The sequence below is a fragment of the Gopherus evgoodei genome, chromosome 14 (genome assembly GCF_007399415.2).
Source record: "Gopherus evgoodei ecotype Sinaloan lineage chromosome 14, rGopEvg1_v1.p, whole genome shotgun sequence".
In the NCBI taxonomy this organism is placed as follows: Eukaryota; Metazoa; Chordata; order Testudines; family Testudinidae; genus Gopherus; species Gopherus evgoodei.
The window spans coordinates 33,685,263-33,700,176 of NC_044335.1; the positions used below are offsets into that span (position 1 = coordinate 33,685,263).

The following is a 14,914-nucleotide window of genomic DNA, read 5'->3' on the forward strand; positions in this document are numbered from 1 at the left end:
GATGATTTTAAGTGGGTTCAAGTGTGAAAACCAAGTTCCAGTTTTGTTATTTTCGATTTGCTTATTTCGGGAAAGGGAAATAGACACAGAAAGGTAGAAAAACGTGTGAGCCTGATGCAGTTGCAAGTTTAGTGCTGTGCAAACAGCAGGTAGCCAGGAAAGGAGAAAGAATCCCAGCGAACCTTGGAACTGAAGGTCGAGGCTCACCAGCCCATGTAGAAGGAGAAAGAAGTAACTGTGGCCACGGAAATAGCAGCACATCGGCGAGTTTTGGAGCTGAGAGGCAAAGAGGCCGAGGAGAAAGAGCGAAAACACCTGCTGGAAACATTAGACAAACAGAAGGAAATCCCAGCGTCACCAGCAGCTCCCTTTAACTCCAAATGTTTTGGATGGCGACCAGCTATGGACCTGTATATATTGAAACTGATTGTATGGGGGAATATTTCACCACTGCTGAAAAGCTGGGCAATGCCCATGGGATTCCAGCGGGTAAGTGAATCCTCACACTGAGTGCAGAACTGCCTGGTAAAGCTCAGGCTGTACCCAATGCAATGCCATTTCTGGATGCTTTGGCATAGTCTCTGTTCATGGACACTGTTTGGAAAGAGTTTCAATTTACTCCTGAGGTGTGTAGGACAAAATGTAGAGGTCGTCAAAGGAATGCTGGTGCGAGTCATGGGGAGTATGTTTACAGGGTGAATGACCTGAGAAGGAAATGAGTGAAGGGGGTGCAGATTTCGGACAATTGCTAGATCTGATTGGCCAAGCATGTTTCCGGAGTCTCTGGGATAATGATGCGAAGCAGTGTCTGTGGGAGGAGTCTGTGACAGAACTGTCCACTTTGGATGACATCTTTGCGCAAGTTCAGATGTCTAACAAGTCATAGAACCTGGGGTTTAAACCTGGGGCGAAGGAGGGATTCCGTTCTATCTCTGGAAAAAAGGAGGGTGACTGGGAAGCTGGGCACGCACCTCCCCTGAAACCATTTGTCTCATCTCCATCCCAAACCTCCTGTAAAAACAGAGGAGCACCTGTGTTATAAACAGATAGTCAAGGGTTAATAGAACAGAAGTACTTCATGTCTCTTTTGCCTGTAAAGGGTTAAGTTCAGCGAGCCTGGCTGTCACCTGACCAGAGGACCAATCAGGGGACAGGATACTTTCAAATCTTGAGGGAGGGAAATTTTTGTGTATGCTGTTAGTTTTTGGTTGTAGTTCTCTCTGGGTTCTCAGCGGGACCGGACGTGCAACCAGGTTTCTCTCCAATCTCTCCAATACATGCTTTTATAAGATCAGAATAGTAAGTACTAGATAGATAAGGCGAGCTAAGCTTATGTTTGTTTTCTTTATTTGCAAATGTGTATTTGGCTGGAAGGAGTTCAAATTTGTATTTTGCTGAAAGGATTTTAATTTGTACTTATATATGTAAGCAGAGTCAGGATGAGCTCTACCCTGACATCTGGTGGAAAGAATTTCAGAGAGTGTATTTGCATAGGCATGCCTACCCCATCCCAGGCTGCCGAGCTGTGGGACTGCTTTGTGACAGAAATGACTCAACCTCAGTTGGGTGGTACTTGCTACACAAGGGACAGGGGTTCCAAAACCCAGTGAATGGAGAGAGAGGCTGGGAACAGGTATGTGTGTCTGGTGGAGCCAGAAGCACCAGTTCCATCCCCTCCTCTCTCCAGTGTGGAATGTCAGAGTTGATTTTTTTATTCCCTCAAGAATCTAGATACAGGTTACTGAGCTGAACTCACTTTGGGCTAATGGTGCACTAGCACTGGGGCTCCCCTACTAAGAGCTGAGATCACTAAGAGTTGAAATCACTAAAGACCTGAAATTACTGAGCTGAGAGCACTGAGTACTGTGCTGACTAGTAGGGGAGCCTGAAGCTATACTGCGGAACAGAGCAGCTGGCGGAGTGGAGCAGTTTGTGGGGACGGCTGGAGCGGATCACGGGACAGCTGGTGGAGCGGAGCGGCTGGCAGAGCGGAGTAGCTGTGGGACGGGTGGAGCGGCCCACAGAGCGAGCGGAGCTGAGCAGTTTGCAGGGAGAACTGGAGCAGCTCATGGAGCAGAGCAGCTGGTGGAGCGGAGCAGTTTGTGAGGACGGCTGGAGGAGCAGAGTGGAGCGGCTGGTAAAGCGGAACAGTTCGTGGAGAAGGCGGAAGCAGAACCCACGGAGAGGCAGGGCAGTTGGCCCCGGACCAGGTAAGGTGCCCCTTTCTACCCAGGCTGGGGGGAGAGACCTCTACAGATAAACTCTCGAACTCTGGGGTGGCATTGACCAGAGACTTTTGGGTTGTTGGACTTTGGGGTGATTGGACTTAAGACCCTAAGGGGAAAAGGACATTGCCAAATGTACTTGGAAGTGGGTTTTTGTTTATGATTTGTGTTATAACCCTGTTTGTGGTGTTTCTCCAATGGGATGCCGCATTGATTCCTTCCTTATTAAAAAGATGTTGCTACACTCAGACTCCGTGCTTGCGAGAGGGGAAGTATTGCCTCCTAGAGGCGCCAGGGGGGTGTGGTATGTAAGTGTCCCAGGTCACTGGGTGGGGGCTCGAGCCGGTTATGCATGATGTTATTGAAACGGAACCCCTGGATACTGAACCCGGCCCTGTTGCTGCCAACTCAGAGGGGCAGAAGAGTTACGTATACTTAGGCTGGGAGGGTATTCCCAGTGTCTATAGCTGAAAGACTCTGTAACATATTCCATCTTAAATTTACAAAGATCATTTTTACTGTTTTTCTTTCTTTAATTAAAAGCTTTTCTTGTTTAAGAACCTGATTGTTTTTTTATTCTGGTGAGACCCCAGGGGACTGGGTCTGGATTCACCAGGGAATTGGTGGGGAGAAAGGAGGGAAGGGGGAGAGAGAGGCTAATTTCTCTCTGTGTTAGGATTACTGTCTCTTTCAGGGATAATCTGGGAGGGGAAGAGAGAAGGAGGGTGGGAAGGTGGATTTTCCTCTCTGTTTTAAGATTCAAGGAGTTTCAATCATAGTAATCTTCCAGGGTAACCCAGGGAGGGGAAGTCTGGGAGAGGCAATGGTGAGGGAAAGGGTTTACTTTCCTTGTGTTAAGATCCAGAGGGTCTGGGTCTTGGGGGTCCCCGGGCAAGGTTTTGGGGGGACCAGAGTGTACCAGGCACTGGAATTCCTGGTTGGTGGTAGCGCTACAGGTTCTAAGCTGGTAATTGAGCTTAGAGGAATTCATGCTGGTACCCCATCTTTTGAACGCTAAGGTTCAGAGTAGGGAATTATACCATGACAACTTGCCACTGTAATTCCATTGACCACCTGAGAAACCATTGCTCTGCGTGAAGGGACAGCAAGCCCATGTTAGTACCGCTGTGCTCAGCACAGAAACCTCAGAAGCACCTGAAGCATACCACAGTGGTTTTGTGGGATTTGGCTCTGCGGAACCAGACAGGTGATGTATTAAGACTTTGAATTAGTAACAGGGAACACCTGGGATAAGAAGATACAGGTGCACAGATTACTGTGGATTAACAGAGTCATGCAAGAAGGTGACATGTTGCCAGGTCAAATGGGAGAGCTTTTACCAGTAGGAGGATGGAGCCAAGACTCCTGGGCCTTTAGCCAAGGTGCACACAGAATCTGATGGCTCAGAAAGTGAATTGAAGGTGGGAACAGTGGACGATATCCCTGTCGACATGCTTGTGGGGAATGTTTTTTTCTGCACAGCTGAGGTTGTTAGTGTGGCAAGCTGCCGCCGCAGGAAGGAATCCTGTGCTGGAACCCCAGAGGGAAATGGGAAAGCCCCAGAGATTGCTACCAGCAGGCTCTCTGGTCTGCAGCAGCAGGGGGAGCAGCGTGCTTCCAGACATGGGAGGGGTTGAGACCAGCTTCTGTACCCAGGGCTGGCGCTTCTATTGAGGCGAACTAGGCAATTGCCTAGGGCGCCAGGATTTTCGGGGGGTTGCATTTTGCTGGGGGGGGGGGGCCGGCAGGCGGCTTCAGTGGACCTGCCGCAGTCGTGCCTGCGGAGGGTCCGTTGGTCCGCGGCTCCGGTGGACCTGCCACAGTCATGCCTGCGGACGGTCCGCTAGTCCCGCACAGCTCCGGTGGACCTCCCGCAGGCACGGCTGTGGCAGCTCCACTGGAGCCACGGACCAACGGACCCTCCGCAGAAATGGCTGCAGCAGCTCCAGCGGAGCCGCGGGAGCGGCGCACGGGGCAGCGAAATGGCCATGTGCCTAGGGCGTGAAAAACTCTAGCGCCGGTCCTGTCTGTACCACAGCAGAAGGCAACATGCCCTCTGATCCCAGGGAGTGGGAGGGAACGCCCATAACAGAGCACACTCTTCCATGTGTTGACTGGCAGAGTTCTGCAGCTGAGCAAACCATAAATCTCACTCTAGTGGGCACCAGGGAAGGGACCTTAGAGGAGGTCCCAGGAAAGGAACAAGGAGAGTGGATTTCTGTAGAAAATGGGCAGCCCCTGTAAGCAGCTGGCTGTGCCTGGCCAGCCTCGTGGGGAAGTAGCGTTGTTAGCACGTGACTGTCCTCACGCTGGTTGCCTGGGAGGGACGGGGGGAAATACAGACTCAGCTCCTGTCCACTCCAGCAGCAGAATCAGAGGGTGGACCGTGCAGCTGAGGAAAGCGGTCTCACAGCCAGCTCCTTGGGGACATGGGGTGGTGGAGACAGACAGGCTCCCACTCCAGACCCTCAAGTAGATGGCTGGTTGTATTCTCCAGGTGACCAGTCTGGACGTACTTCTGGAAAGTGATGGTCTCTCTTTAAGACAGGATGTAAACTCGGCTTGTGGGAAAGGGGTCAGTGAAGATGCAACGGCCTGGCTGACGGGGCGGGGGTGGTTTCTCTCTTGATGGATGGCACCAAGAAAGCAGCTGAGAGAATACTGCTAGTTACAGAAAAGGGGGCTCAGGAAGGTCAGCCCTGAAGGCGAGGGAACACAGTAACCCCAAGGCGGAGGGTGGCCTTCTTACAGAGGCATCGCCATGGCTTTGGGACACAGCTCCAGAGGGGGCCTGCCCATGTGGGGGAGCCCCCTGCCTCTCTGCTTCACCAACCCCTGAGACACCCCAGCCCCAGAGACAGGGCTGGATTATTAACGGATACCGAAGGCAACCCTAAGGTGAAGAAAGAGCCAGTAACTAATTGAAGGCAAAGGTTTGGTTAAAGAGTTAAATGATACAATGGGTATGACCCAAACCCACCTCAGGAACAGACTACATACAAAAAAGGTGCGATAAGTTCAAATGCCCTTTTACAAGGAGAAACTTAGTGTTAATGTTTAACCCCGTTAAAAGCTACAATAGGCACAATGCTTGGAAATGATGGACGTGGTAAACAAGACCACATTTCAAGAAATCTCAGGGTAATGCTGTTTCACAGATAATGCATGCGAGCAGACTTAAAACTCATCACTGTGGAGGAGCCATGGCAAACATGATCTGCTGTGTAGAAAAGGAAACTGAGGCACACCACCTCATTGATGGGATGGCTAAATGCCAAGGTAATACTTTCCATAAGAACATAAGAACGGCTGTATCGGGTCAGACCAAAGGTCCATCCAGCCCAATATCCTGTCTACTGACAGTGGCCAATGCCCGGTGCCCCAGAGGGAGTGAACCTAACAGGTAATGATCAAGTGATCTCCTGCCATCCATCTCCATCCTCTGATGAACAGAGGCTAGGGATACCATTCCTTACCCATCCTGGCTAATAGCCATTTATGGACTTCACCACCATGAATTTATCCAGTTCCCTTTTAAACACTGTTATAGTCCTAACCTTCACAACCTCCTCAGGTAAGGAGTACTACAAGTTGTCTGTGTGCTGTGTGAAGAAGAACTTCCTTTTATTTGTTTTAAACCTGTTGCCCATTAATTTCATTTGGTGACCCCTAGTTCTTGTATTATGGGAATAAGTAAATAACTTTTCCTTATCCACTTTCTCAACATCACTCATGATTTTATATATCTGTATCATATCCCCCCTTAGTTTCCTCTTTTCCAAGCTGAAGAGACCTAGCCTCTTTAATCTTTCCTCATATGGGACTCTCTCCAAACCCCTAATCATTTTAATTGCTTTTTTCTGAACCTTTTCTAGTGCTAGAGTATCTTTTTTGAGGTGAGGAGACCACATCTGTACACAGTATTCGAGATGTGGGTGTACCATGGATTTATATAAGGGCAATAATATATTCTCAGTCTTATTCTCTATCCCCTTTTTAATGATTCCTAACATCCTGTTTGCTTTTCTGACCGCCTCTGCACACTGCGTGGACATCTTCAGAGAACTATCCACGATGACTCCAAGATCTTTTTCCTGAGTCATTGTATCTAAATTAGCCCCCATCATATTGTATGTATAGTTGGGGTTATTTTTTCCAATGTGCATTACTTTACATTTCTCCACATTAAATTTCATGTGCCATTTTGTTGCCCAATCACTTAGTTTTGTGAGATCTTTTTGAAGTTCTTCACAATCTGCTTTGGTCTTAACTATCTTGAGCAGTTTAGTATCATCTGCAAACTTTGCCACCTCACTGTTTACCCCTTTCTCCAGATCATTTATGAATAAGTTGAATAGGATTGGTCCTAGGACTGACCCTCGGGGAACACCACTAGTTACTCCTCTCCATTCTGCGAATTTACCATTAATTCCTACCCTTTGTTCCCTGTCTTTTAACCAGTTCTCAATCCATGAAAGGACCTTCCCTTTTATCCCATGACAATTTATTATCCCATGACCTTTCCAGAATGTAAGTAAATATCCACCTGGAGATAACACCAGTTGAAGTGACGGAAGTGATATCCGTGCTGCAAGAACAGAAAATGGTGTTTTCCAACACACCAGGAAAGACATGCGCTAATGCCTGAGATTGCGAGACTGGTCCCCAAAGTCTTAAATGGGATAACCACATAGGCTTGTGCAAAGTTGTGTAAGATCAGAAAAACACTTGGGAATTATGCTGTCAAAACTCAGCCGGGCCTTAACGCACCCTGCCTTGGGGTGACTGACACGCCGACAGGTTTTTTAAGAGGGAAGCCGTGACAGTCTATATGAGAACGGTCACCACTTTTACAAGATGACAGTAAATCTGAAACAAAGTCTGCCTTGTGAGGTATCATTTGAAAAATCATGGTCTGCTGAATATTACCATCCTGGTAAAAGGTGCATATATAGTGTTATGAGAGTCTGCTCTATGTTTGCAGCTGCACCATGTTGTAAATCTGAGAAATGTCCACAGACAAGCACCTCGGCGGCTGGGTGACCAACACCCAGCCAGGTGCTATGCAACCATCTCCAGCCATTCGCCAGTGGGGAGCTGTAAACGAGTGATTTACAGTTCACCTGAAGGACAATTGCTTGGTCAGGTATGCCCTGGAGCTGCCCAGCCAGATCACCAAGCCAGGACTTTTCCAGTAAGATGTGTCAGGATATAAAAAGGAGGAAAACTGGCCCCTGGGCACCTCTCCTCCCATCCCTATTCCTTCTTTCCTGAAAGCTTGACAGACTGAACTGGGAAGATTGATCCCAGGCTGGAAAGGAAGTCCAGCCTGTGCACCCAGAACTGTGAACTGCCTGCAGCATCCTGTAGGGCGAGAAAAGCTGCCTGCTTCAAACTTTCCTTAGCCTGGTAACGGTCAGGATGCAGAGTGCGCGTTTACCTTTTATTTCTGATGTTACCAGTTCTGACCTTCGTGCCCCATAACTTGGGACCACTTACAACCCTTCCTTCTCTAGCTACTAAACTCGCTTTAGTGTTTGATCTAAACCAGCGGGTTGGACTGGAGTGTTTGGGGAAAGTGTCTGAGCCCAGCAGGGCTAGTGCAGGATCGTTACCCTCGGATGGCCTGACGAACTCATCAATGAACTCCAGCTGGACAGTCTCTGGGGTGCGACGCTGGGGCTGGAGAATTTGCAAATGTTGCCCTGTGTGTGGTTCCGGTGGGGCTGGGAGAGCTTCATGCAACTCAGCTGGGTGTGGCTGTGTGTGAGCAGAGCCTGGAGGGGCCTGGTATTCACACAGCAAAGCCGTGTAAAAGACTCCCTGGGCTGGAGGATTAAGGAGGGGAACAGCGATTCAGCAAGTCAGATTGTACCCTGGGGGTGCAGCAGGATCTGTGAAGTGGCCATGGGTCTAACTGTGGGGTGCATGGGGGGCACAGGGGGATCTCTGGGGCTCACTGTGGGGAGTGTAGCGGGGGTGCAGCATGGTTGGCAGCATGTAGCGGGCAGCCCCCTTGGGTTCCAGTGCAGACGTAGTGCAGGGTCAGCACCACTTCCTCCCCAGGGGCAAGTTCCCCAGGGAGCAGCTGAAAACGTCACCCCCTGCCCCCTCCTGCTGCAGCAAGAAGGAGCTCTGCCCCCCGGCCAGCGCGTCCCCGTACAGCTCCTGTGCCTGCCGGAGAGACAGGGTCACCCCGAGATCCCCCTGCCCCCGACAGCCCCTTAGCCAGTGTGTCCCCATACAGCTCCCATGCCTGACGGAGAGACAGGGTCACCCTGAGATCCCCCCGACCCTCAACATCCCACCCCTGCCCCCACGGCCAGCATGTTTCCATACAGCTCCTGCACCTGCCAGGAGAGATAGGTGACCCTGAGACCCCCCTGCCCCTGACAGTCCCTTGCCCTACTCCCCAGCTAGCGCGTCCCTGTACAGCTCCTGCACCTGCCAGGAGAGACAGGTCACCCTGAGACCCCCCTGCCCCTGACAGTCCCTTGCCCTACTTCCCAGCCAGCACGTCCCTGTACAGCTCCTGCACCTGCCAGGAGAGACAGGTCACCCTGAGACCCCCCCTGCCCCTGACAGTCCCTTGCCCTACTCCCTGGCCAGTGCGTCCCTGTACAGCTCCTGCACCTGCCAGGAGAGACAGGTCACCCTGAGACCCCCCTGCCCCTGACAGTCCCTTGCCCTACTCCCCGGCCAGCACGTCCCTGTACAGCTCCTGCACCTGCCAGGAGAGACGGAGTCACCCCAAGATCCCCCCAGCCCTGTCCCCTGGTACCGTCTCTCTCCCATGGGACCCTTGCCCCCGGTACCAGTTTCTTCTCTCAGAGCTGGGCCTGGATGCAGGTGCCCCCCAGGCGGGCCTGGAAGGCGTAGACGGCCACCTCAGCATCCACGGGGAACACGAACACGGCCTCCACGGGCCCCTGCTCCTCATTCCTGTAGAGCAGCTCACAGCCCACGTCCGCCACGAAGCCTCAGATCAGCACCATCCCCGAGCCGCTGCGCAGGGGCACTGGGGGGAACAGGGTCATCAGTCAGGGGGCCCCGATGGGTGCTGGGGGGGAATGTCAGCCACGGGCCCTGTGATCTCCATGGGTGCTGGGGGAAGGGCTACGTCAGCCACGGATCCCCCCAAAACCCCCATGGGGCCACCCTCTCCCTTCCAGCACCATCCCCACAGCCCTGACTCACCAGGCTTCTTGGAGCCGGTCAGGAGGCCGCAGCTCGTCATCTCAACTCCGGGTTCGGGGATCTGTGTGGAGAAAGGGTGGGTGAGATACGGGGTTCCCATGGAAACTGACAGGCAGAGGGTGCCCTCCCCGCCAGCAATGGTTCTGAGATCCCAGCCCCTGCTTAGCATGTCCTGTGGCAGGGAGTCCCACAGGCTTTCAGGAGACTCGCTCAGAGATCAGAGTGACGGCTCCTCTCAAGTCCCCCCTCCCTGCCAACGGCACCAGCCACAGCAGGGAGGAACAGGCCGGGACCGGGTACAGCTGGGAGCCGGGGGATGGATGGAGAAATGCAGGAGAGTGTGGTGGTGGATACAACCCATCCTCAGGGCTCTCAGCTGGGCCAGACAAACAAAATTAGGGTCTCTGGCAGCGGTGACCACATGCCAGCACAGGCAGGAGAACCTGGGCCCACCCTGCTCCACCGGGTCCCCGCCCTGCTTCCACCGGGTATCCACCCCATGGAGCTGGCAATCTCCCGGATCAGGATTCAGGTCTTGGCTCCCAGTCTAGTCCCTGGATTGCTTCCTACCTCTGCTTCCTCCCCAGTCAACCGCTTGGTGTCTGTGGAGCTGGGGGGTCCCCTGGAGCCTAGTCAGGGAGACTCACATCTGAGGGCTGATGGCACCTCTACAGGACCAGACCTGTCCTCCGCCCCGCTCTCTTTTAGCCACACCTGCCACCTGGAGCACGCCAAAGTGGGGATGGGGCCTCTGTGGTTAACCCCCGCTTGCCCAGTGTGGGGTGGACATCCCCCTGCCCAAGGGAGTGTATGGGGCTGGATGGACAGACAGATGGAAGGAAGAAAGGTGTGTGGGAAGAACAGTCTGTGGGGAGTCAGCATGGACAGAGAGAAGGAAGGAAGGTTTGTGGGGTAGGACAGAGCATATGGGGGGGCTGAAGATGGACAGAAGGGGGTGTCGGACAGGTGTGGGGTTGAGGACAGATGGATGGAAGGAGGGGGAGTCAGAGTAGGGGGTGAGGATGGACAGACAGATGGATGGGGGGAGTTGGACAGGCATGAGCAGAGGCTGAGGCTCATGGGATCCGGAGGCAGCTCTGATCCAACAAGGTGCTGAATTTCCTGCTCTGGTTCCGATCCAAACTCCCACCCCTCCCCCATTCTGGGCCCCGCTCCCAGTGCCACGCTGGGGGGTTGGTTGGGGGAAGGGGTAGGGGAACTAGGACTCCTGGGGGAGGCTGTGGGGAACCTGGGTGGATCACCAGGGGGTTCACCCAGCTGGGCTGTCACCCTGCAGAGACCAGAGAAGGTTTGCAGATCGGCCGTTCTGGGTGGAGGTGGGGGTGGGTGCTGCTGTTTATTTTCACTAGGGACTGGAATGGCTGCCATGACCCTCCCTGCCTGAGGCTGCAAAGTCCAGTCCTGGCCACAGCTAGGGGCTCCTGCTCCCTGTCCCGGAGCCGGCCGGCCTGGGCCTGGCAGGGGGGAAAGGCCGGAGGTGGGCTGGGTTCTCCAGCAGCAGGAACCTGGCTCTGAATGCGCGGGGAGTCTCTGTGGAGGAGCAGGGATCTAAGGGTGCCAGGGGTGAGGAATGCCAAGAGCAGCTTCAGACCCCACTCTCGGGGCCACGTTTCATCTCACTGCCACTTGGCCAGGTGAAGAATTCCCAGTTCCAAGATTAGATGGGAACATTGGGCTCACCCAGGTAACCCGCATGCCTGGCAAGGCCTTGAATGAACTCCTAGGGAAACTGAGGCACAAACCTCCATCCTGCTTCAAATGCTGACTGCCATGGAGGATCAACCCCAGCCCTGGGTGAGCTATGCCAGCTGCTAGTTACCCACACCCAGAAACATGCGCTTTCCCTCTAGCGCGACCTCATCTGCCTGCCACCCCCAGTCCTGAGCCGGTGCCAGAGTAGGGCCTGTGATGCTGCTGTGTCCCCCCCCAGAGCAGGTATTCACAGCCAGGGGCCAGGCACCTCTTCCTGTGCTCCAGGATAAGTGCCACAGACCAGGAAATGGCAGAGGCCCTGGGAAAGGCTCTGGTGGGGAAGGAAGCTGGTTTGTTGTCCCTGGGATTTAACTCTGACGCCTAGTTCCCAGGCTGGAGAAAGGGAGTCGGTGTGAAAACTACAGCAATTCACTGGCTGTGGCTCTTGCTGTTGCAGCTGCTTCTGGCAGAGCACCCAAGGCTAAGTCACTGGCCGGGGGGTGAGATCTGAGCAGGGAACAGGCCCCCAGCAGCTCCCAGAGGCTGTGGGGAGCAGGACCGACCTGGCTGGGTGCCACAGGGATGGGCAGCGGGAGAGCCATGCAGGGAGACGTACAAAAAGGAACAGAAAGGGGCGGGGGAAGCAGGGATTGTACAGGGCAGAGCCATAAAGGCTTAGGGGGTCACCTCCCTCCAACCCCTCCAACCCTGCCCTGGCATGCAGGGCCCCCACACCCAGGGAAGGGAGACTCTGAGGGGGCAAAGCCCTGAGTCAGGGGGACAAGCCCAGACCCAGGGGAGAGGACAGGAACCATAGAGGATTGAGGGACCCTGGACCCAGCGGGGCAGAACTAGCGGGGCCATGGTGGACCTCATCTCAGGGGAGGGATGCAGAGGCTGGAAAATCAAAATAACTTTCCCCTGCTAGCCCCCCCCCAACCCAGTGAAGGAGCATCTGCAAACTCACCACTCCCAGCTACTCTAAGTCAAGGACTGTCTGCAAAGTCCCTGTCCCCCACACTGGGAGCCAGGGACTGTTTGCAATCCCTTCCATCCACACACCTGGCCATGTGCTAGGGCACCTCTGCAAACTGCCCTCCCTCCCCCACACCTTTGAACTGGGGCTGTTTCCTGCCTGCCCCTTTGCTGCCATCCAGGGCCGTTTCACTGGCGGGCCTGCTGTCTGCGCCAGCAGCACTGCCTTCCCCAAGGAGGGTCTGACCGGCCAGACACACAGATCCCCTCGTGCACCACAGGGGACCCCTAAACTAAACCCAGCCCTGGATGCAGGGCTAAATGCAGCTGGAGCGTCCCCCTCAAACTCTGTTTGACTATATTAAAAATCAGGCTGCCCTGGCCTCATGGCCCCAGGGCTGTCAATTGTCAGATAGACATTGAACCAAAACCCTGGGGATAAAAGAAGTTTTTATTTTATTTGCTATTTCTGACACTTTTCATTTCAGAATTGTTGGCACCTGCTCCCTTCCCTCACCCCACCCCCCGGTGAGACTCACCACCCCACTGGGACTCAGGAAGCAGCTCCCGCCTCTCAGAGCGATGGGGTCAGGCTCTCTGCAGACTCTGGCTGCGTTAGTCACACTCTGGGCAATTCTCTGGTCTCACAGCTCAGCTGGCTGGGAGCAGCAGGGGGCTGTGGAAAGCCTGGGAGCTGCGAGCAGACAGGGGCAGCAGGGACGTGGTCTGCAGTCCCTCCTGGGGCCAAGGGAGGCGTGCTTAGGGCTATGGAGTGGAGGCTGTAGTTACTTACTGGGAGGAGGGAGTCTGGACTGGCAAACCCAGTGGAGGGAGCCGGAAAGGTGCAGGGGAAAGCAGCAAGGTGCAGGACAGCACAGACCTGGGCTGCTGAGCGGAGGGTCCTGAGCTGGGACCCGGAGCCGAGGGCTGCCCAGTTTCCCTGCCATTCTCTGGGCAGGGTGTCATGGAGTTGGGGGATACAAGGCCCTGCACCCCCAGCTTCCACAGCTCTCAGACAGTCAGGCCATGTCTACATCTAAAATTTTGCAGCGCTGGTTGTTACAGCTGTATTAGTACAGCTGTATAGGGCCAGCGCTGCAGAGTGGCCACACTTACAGCAACCAGCGCTGCAAGTGGTGTTAGATGTGGCCACACTGCAGCGCTGTTGGGCGGCTTCAAGGGGGGTTCCGGGAACGCGAGAGCAAACCGGGAAAGGAGACCAGCTTCGCCGCGGTTTGCTCTTGCGTTCCCGAAGCCACCCAGCAAACCGCAGGGAAGGAGACCTGCTTGCTCGGGGTTCCGGGAACGCGAGAGCAAGCCGGGGAAGGAGACCAGCTTCGCCGCGGTTTGCTCTCGCGTTCCCGGAGCCACCCAGCAAACCGCAGGGAACGAGAGAGCAAACTGGGAAAGGAGACCAGCTTCGCCGTGGTTTGCTCTCGCGTTCCCGGAGCCACCCAGCAAACCGCAGGGAACGAGAGAGCAAACCGGGAAAGGAGACCAGCTTGATTACCAGAGGCTTCCTCCTTCCACGGAGGTCAAGAAAAGCGCTGGTAAGTGTCTACATTGGATTACCAGCGCTGGATCACCAGCGCTGGATCCTCTACACCCGAGACAAAACGGGAGTACGGCCAGCGCTGCAAACAGGGAGTTGCAGCGCTGGTGATGCCCTGCAGATGTGTACACCTTCAAAGTTGCAGCGCTGTAACTCCCTCACCAGCGCTGCAACTTTCTGATGTAGACAAGCCCTCAGTAAAACAGGTTTATTCAGACAACAGGAACACTGCCCAAGACAGGTCTTGCAGATACAGACAACAGGACCCCCTCAGTTAGGTCCATCCAGCTCCAAACTGAAAACTCTCCAGCCCCTCCTCTCTGTCTCTTTTCTGGGCCAGGAGGTCACCTGATCTCTTTGTTCTCCAACACCTTCAGTTTGCAACTTTGCAGAGGAGGGGCCCAGGCCATCAGTTGCCAGGATGCAGGGTGTCGGCCATTCTCTGTGCAGACAGGATCACACTGGCCTCCTAGGGCTCTGCAACAATCACACATCCCTAGACACTCGAGAAATGCATAGGGGAAACTGAGGCACCCACACAGCACTCAGAGAAAACAAAGAACATTCCCACTTTGTCACACAAGGGCACAGACCAGGCAGCGGAGAGAGGATTGCCAGGGACAGTTTGCCCCGAAAGCCTTTGATACTCTGGAAGGGGAGTACACTAGGACCTGGCCGGAGGGCTGAGTCACCCAGAGACAGCTGCAGCTCCTGGGGAGAGGGGCTGCGGAGTGAGCCGGGATGATGGGAAGTGAGACCCCCAGAGGAGGGCGCAGCACCTTGAAGGAGCAATGCCCAGAGCGGCCAGGAGGAGGTGCCCTAGCAGAAAGTAGTGATGTGGCTGTGCAGTGTGGCCCCCAAAAGCAATGCAGGGGGCCGGTCTGCGGTGGACTCGATGCACAATCCTGTGGCCTGCAGGAGGCCGGATGGGATGGTTCATCCTGGTCCTAGAGCCTACAGAGCTGTGAATCTGGGACATGGGGCAGGCCCTGTCCTGGCCTCGTTGTGGTTGTTGGGACTAAACTTTTGGTGAACTTTGGGGAGCCAAAACACACCCAGACTGGCCGTCTCTGCATAATCCTTTCTGAACCCTTTATCGAACAAAGCACTGACCTGCAAACTACTCATGACACCCCCTTTCTCAAGTAGCCATTAGCCTTTATCTCTATGCATTTACTTGCTAACCTTGCTTTTCCTGTAAAATCTTGATTGATTATGCATGACCATTATCTTTTGTTAATCACTTTGTTTA

General features: G+C 54.1%; 1 protein-coding gene across 1 annotated transcript in view; it reads right to left on the minus strand.

Annotated features, from left to right (window-relative positions):
* Positions 1-14,914, minus strand: part of LOC115634959 (von Willebrand factor A domain-containing protein 5A-like) — a 107,426-nt gene that overhangs the window by 13,339 nt on the left and 79,173 nt on the right. The gene's annotated exons all lie outside the window — the stretch shown is intronic.